Raw genomic sequence first — 6,975 nt, forward strand, 5'->3', positions numbered from 1 at the left:
CAAAGGCATCAGACCTTAGCAATTGATCAAGTTCTGAAGTAACCACAAAATTGACCAACTCCACTTTTAAGAACTCCTCATTTTCTGTAGGAAATTTCATAGCATTGAACACATTAAAAGTTACATCCTGATACATCATTCGAATTATAAACTCACTCTTCTACACATCTATCAAGGTTCAGCCAGTCACCAAGAAGGTCTTCCCAAAATTATGGGAATCCTCTTATCCTCCTCGAAATCCAGAATTATAAAATCAGCAGGGAAGATGAGTTTATCAACCTTGACCAAGACATCCTCCATAATACCTCACAGATATGTAATAGAACGGTCGGCCAACTGTAAAGTCATATAAGTTGGTTTTGGATCAGGCAAATTCAACTTCTTGAAGATTGACAAAGGCATCAGATTGATGCTAGCTCCCAAGTCAAATAAGCATCTGTCAAAAGACACTTTTCCAATAGTGCATGGAATAGTGAAGCTTCCTGGATCTTTAAGCTTCGGAGGCAACTTCTCTTGCAGCACATCACTGCATTCCTCCGTGAGAGCGACAGTCTCTAAATCATCTAGCTTCACTTTCCGAGAGAGTATACCTTTCATAAACCTTACATAACTACGCATCTGCTCAAGAGCCTCAGCGAAAGGTATGTTGATATGAAGTTTCTTGAACACCTCCAGAAACTTCTCAAATTGCTTATCCAACTTTTTTCTTCTGCAGCCGCTTAGGAAAAGGCGGTGGGGGATAAATCTGTTTCTCCCCTGTATTACCCTCAGGAGGAGTGTGCTCAACAGTAGTCTTCCTTGGTTCCACTTCTACTTCCTGCTGCTCTACTTCTTCTTTAGCCCTAGCTTCTTCATTCGAAACTTGAGTTTGTTCAGGATTCGCAACCCTTCCAGACCTGAAAGTGATTGCCTATACCTGCTCTTTAGCTTCCCTCTTTCCTAGCACTTCAGTGTCACTAGGTAGTGTACTAGTTTGACGATTTAGCAAGGAATTGACAATTTGTCCAATTTGATTCTCCAAGGTCTTGATAGAAACAACTTGACTCTTGCACATAAGCTTCAGCTCCTCTAATTCAGATTTTTCATTAGCTTGTTACAGCTGAAGTTGATGCCTTGGTGTATATTGCGGTTGCTGAAAACTAGGGGGGTTGTATTGCTTGGCTGGGTATTGCTGATAAGGCTATTGAATTTTATGCGTTGCTCCAGCTGTAATTAGGATTATTACGGTTGTTGGGATGATAAGTGGCTGGCACAGGTTGCTGTGATCGCTGAAAGTTGCTCGCGAACTGAGCTGATTCACTAGAAATAGCACACTGATCAGTCTCATGGGCAGCAACACAAAGCTCACAGACACTAGTGATTTGATTAATAATTGACCAAAGTGTCCACCTTCATTGTCAAAGCCTTAAGTTGGGCAGCTATAGTAGTTGCTACATCCAACTCCAAAATTCCTGCTATTTTTTCCTGAGTCAGTCTCTGAGAAGGATTCTGGTATTCATTAGCAGCCATTAGTTCAATCAATTCATAAGCTTCATTGTAGCTCTTAGCCCACAAGGCTCCTCCTGATGCTGCATCGAGCTTGGGTTTAGAAGTAGCACCCAATTCATTGTAGAAACAGTTTATAATTATCCAATCAGGCATGCCGTGGTGTGGCCACTTCCTTAGCATCTCCTTATGTCGATCCCAAGCCTCACACAGAGATTCTCCAGTTTGCTGAGTAAACTGAGTAAGAGCATTCTGTTAGGCACAAAGCATGCGCTAAATAAATCACGCAAGTATACGCGTTTGCAAGTAATATAGAATGATTTCTAGTTCGTTCCCCAAGAGACTCTGATTAATTATATTTAATTAACACTTACTCACCAATATATGATTATTCTACAATGCCAAGACAATAACAATTAAGGTTGGTTAACAAATAATTACTACGAGAATTAAATACTTGAATTAACAATATTAAACACACATGAAATCCTAACTTCATTGCTACTTCATTCAATAATTATTGTTATTAACCTTAGCATGTAATGGTGATGATATTAATCGAACAACACAAAACTGATAAACACTAACTTTCGTTGTACGAATACCATTCTACCAAGCATCCACAATTAAGATAGAAGTTGAATAGGCATCAATTATGTTGAGACCCTATATATCTACAGAATTTGACAACATAACGATTTAAGCGCAAGTTATTCATGATGATTACATATGGCAAGTAAAATGGTTAGAGTTACCCACTAATCATGAATACAATACATGAACCTATGCTAGCATGGCAAGTTCTAAATCTCAAGATTCACTGTCACTTTACAAGAGATTAACAGGCTATCTTACATGTTCGCGACGCTTATAAGACGAATAAGCACAACCTATACTAGATATCATACAATCACCACATACCAAGGTATTAAACAATTAACTAAAGAATTCTATAGTAAATTCGCTAGGATCCCATGATCACGATTAGCCCATAATAGAACTCATCGTCACCATGGGTTCATATGAAAGCATGATAATAACACAACGATATAAAGATAAAAAATACTTAATAAATAATGAAGTACGTCACAAGAGTATTAAGGTTCAAAGCATAAAGAAAACTAGAATTCACTGTTACAATGAATTAAAAGAATCACAAGATAAACGTATGCTTCCTCTTCTTCGTTGTTGCGTGCTAAAACGGTCTTCTCAATCTTCTTACCCCTGCTCTTGATGAAGAAAATGTCTTCCCATAAGGTTTATATAATAGCCCAAGAGAACCAGCGCCAACAGAAGCCCAATTATACTTGAATTAATAAAATCCAGATTCTGAAATTTCGCACGCACGCGGTCTCCTGCTGTTTCCACGCGGCCGCTTGCTGGCACGCGGTCGCCTGCTCCTGGCATACGGTCGCGTGCTACCCTTCTGGAAAATACTTTATTTTGCTTCTATTTTTGCTGATTTCTTCGCTCATCACCCCTAGACTGATTCCAAGCAATTCCTTAAGCTTTATTTGATGAAAACCACCTATCTAAGCAAGTTATACCCTAAAATGCAAAAATACTAGAAAATGCGTCAAATACACAAAATACTTGAGTTCAAAACACCAATTTAAGCCGTTATGAGACGCTCTAAGTGGTATAAAATGCCACTTATCACACCCCCAAACTTGAATTGATGCTTGTCCTCAAGCATCACAGACTCAAACTTAGAATAAAACATGCATGAATGCAACTTATATGAATGCAGCGATCTCCTCGCGATGACTAAACCAACCAACACATGACATCAACAAATACAATTAGGCGACTAAAGATCAATCAAATCACGCAAGCTAACATACAACTAGAAACGTGGTGTGTGCGAATGCTTAATAGATATGCTTTAAAACAAGATCAATCACCATAACTTAATTATCCTCAAGGCAATCACAAGCTTATACGAAGAATATATTATAGACATAAAATGACTTATAACACTTCAAGATTATTGGAGTTTATTATGGAATCATGCTTTTATTCAACACATAATACAAATGCTTATTTGATCGTGCAATGAGTGAGGTCCACAAAAGACTTATGCAATGATACCCATTTAGCGAGCGTTAGGTTAGTGGATCCCAGACTAGAAAAGCCTTAGGTCACTAGGCATAAAGTCCCCTAAGAACTTAATAACTCGAATACCAAAGAGCCCACTCGTGATCAATTGTGCATTAAACCATATTTTTTCTTTTTCTTTTTTTTTTCAATTTCTGAGCAAGTGCGTTTCGCTCCATCTTGCTCAACCCTAGACTACTCGTATACAATACGAGCCGGCTACTAGCCATTTGACGCCTAGCCACAACTAGCAATGAATTCCAAATTTTTTTTCTCCAATTTTTATCTTTTCATGTCTTTTATCATTAAGAGCCTAACATGAATTCTAAGTATAAGCAATAGATTAACCTCAAAAACCATCAAACCATGACAACAATCTAGTCCTTAAGCATATTCTAAGGCTTAGTGAAATTACAAGTGTTTCTAGCATGCATATCAACCTAACAAGATTCAACATCAATTTAACGCTATCACTACAATCGTATCAATATCACATATTAATCCGTAAAGCAATACAAAGGGATCATGGTATATGCATGAGCTATATGACATGATAAATAAAGCAATAAATCCTTAAAAAAAACTATATGGCTAAAATATGCAACTATATGAACTAAACTAACATGAAAATGCAACTACATGACACATCAAAAACTTGTTAGGCACAAAGCATGTGCTAAATAAATCACGCAAGTATACGTGTTCGCAAGTAATATAAAATGATTTCTAGTTCGTTCCCACAGAGACTCTGATTAATTATATTCAATTAATACTTACTCACCAATGTATGATTATTCTTCAATGCCAAGACAATAACAATTAAGGTTGGTTAACTAATAATTACTACGAGAATTAAACACTTGAATTAACAATATTAAACACACATGAGATCCTAACTTCATTACTACTTCATTCAATAGTTATTGTTATTAACCTTAGCATGTAATGGTGATGATATTAATCGAACAACACAAAACTGATAAACGCCAATTTTCGTTGTACGAATACCATTCTACCAAGCATCCACAATTAAGATAGAAGTTGAATAGGCATCAATTATGTTGAGACCCTATATGTCTATAGAATTTGACAATATAAAGATTTAAGCACAAGTTATTCATGATGATTACACATGGAAAGTAAAACGGTTAGAGTTACCCACTAATCATGCATACAACACATGAACCTATGCTAGCATGGCAAGTTCTAAATCTCAAGATTCACTGTCACTTTACAAGAGATTAACAAGCTATCTTACATATTCGCGACGCACACATAAGACGAATAAGCACAACCTATACTAGATATCATACAATCACCACATACCAAGGTATTAAACAATTAACTAAAGAATTCCATAGTAAATCCACTAGGATCTCATGATCACGATTAACCCATAATAGAACTCATCATCACCATGGGTTCATATGAAAGCATGATAATAACACAACGATATAAAGATAAAAAATACTTAATAAATAATGAAGTACGTCACAAGAGTATTAAGGTTCAAAGCATAAAGAAAACTAGCATCCACTATTACAATGAATTAAAAGAATCACAAGATAAACATATGCTTTCTCTTCTTCGTTGTTACATGCTAAAATGGTCTTCTCAATCTTCTTACCCTTGCTCTTTGAAGAAAACGTCTTCCCATAAGGTTTATATAATAGCCCAAGAGAACCAGTGCCAACAGAAGTCCAATTGTACTTGAATTAATAAAATCCAGATTATGAAATTCTGCATGCACGCGATCGCCTGCTGTCTCCACGCGGCCGCTTGCTGGCACGTGGTCGCCTGCTCCTGGTGCGCGGTCGCGTGCCACCCTTCTGGAAAATACTTTATTTTTCTCCTGTTTTTGCTAATTTCTTCGCTCATCAGCCCTAGAATGATTCCAAGCACTTCCTTAAGTTTTATTTGATGAAAACCACCTATTTAAGCAAGTTATACCCTGGAATGCAAAAATACTAGAAAACGCGTCAAATACATAAAATACTTGAGTTCAAGACACCAATTAAAGCCGTTATGAGATGCTCTAAGTGGTATAAAATGCCACTTATCACACCCCAAAACTTGAATCGATGCTTGTCCTCAAGCATCACAGACTCAAACTAGAATAAAACATGCATGAATGCAACTTATATGAATGCAACGATCCCCTCGCTATGAATAAACCAACCAACACATGACATATCAACAAATGCAATTAGCCGACTAAAGATTAATCAAATCATGCAAGCTAACATACAACTAGAAATGTGGTGTGTGCAAATGCTTAACAAATATGCTTCAAAACTAGATCAATCACCATAACTTAATTATCCTCAAGGCAATCACAAGCTTATACGAAGAATATATTTTGGACACAAAATGACTTATAACACTTCAAGATTCTTGGAGTTTATTACGGAATCATGCTTTTATTCAACACATAAAACAAATGCTTATTTGATCATGCAATGGGTGAGGTCCACAAAAGATTTATGCAATGGTACCCATTTAGCGAGCGTTCGGTTAGCGGATTCCCAAACTAGAAAAGCCTTAGGTCACTAGGCACAAAGTCCCCTAAGAACTTAATAACTCGAATACCAAAGAGCCCACTCGTGATCAATTGTGCATTAAACCATATTTTTTTTTTCAATTTTTGAGCAAGTGCGTTTCGCTCCATCTTGCTCAACCCTAGACTACTCGTATACAATACGAGCCGGCTACTAGCCATTTGACGCCTAGCCACAACTAGCAATGAATTCCAAATTTTTTTCTCTAATTTTTATCTTTTCATGTCTTTTATCATTAAGATCCTAGCATGCATTCTAAGTATAAGCAATAGATTAACCTCAAAAACCATCAAACCATGACAATAATCTAGTCCTTAAGCATACAATAAGGCTTAGTGAAATTACAAGTGTTTCTAACTTGTGTATCAACCTAACAAGATTCAACATCACTTTAACGCTATCATTACACTCGCATCAATATCACATATTAATCAGTAAAGCAACACAAAGGGATCATGGTATATGCATTAGCTATATGACATGATAAATAAAGCTATAAATCCTTAAAAAAACTATATGGAAAAATATGCAACTATATGAACTAAACTAACATGAAAATGCAACTACATGATACACACAAATATGATCTTTATCTACTACCCCCAAACTTAAAATCTTCACTGTCTCCAGTGAAGTAATAGAAAGGAACACAGGGTATACCTACTCAGACGAATCATCATCATCACCCGCAGAGGGTGGAGTGTCAGGAGGTGGATAAGTAGAATCCTCACTAAAAACGGGTCACTGGATGTTAGCTCCAAGGCCTCTAAATGCAGTCCAAAGTGCCTCGGTGAGCTCCTCCGCAAACTGACTCTGCAACTTATACATCGCATTC

At 36.8% G+C, this 6,975-nt stretch overlaps 1 pseudogene; it reads left to right on the plus strand.

The window, feature by feature from the left end:
* Nucleotides 1-1,639: 1,639 nt before the first annotated feature.
* On the plus strand, nt 1,640-1,736 carry LOC141680404 (small nucleolar RNA R71; annotated as a pseudogene).
* Nucleotides 1,737-6,975: the final 5,239 nt, after the last annotated feature.

Source organism: Apium graveolens, chromosome 1 (assembly GCF_009905375.1).
Source record: "Apium graveolens cultivar Ventura chromosome 1, ASM990537v1, whole genome shotgun sequence".
Taxonomy (NCBI): Eukaryota; Viridiplantae; Streptophyta; class Magnoliopsida; order Apiales; family Apiaceae; genus Apium; species Apium graveolens.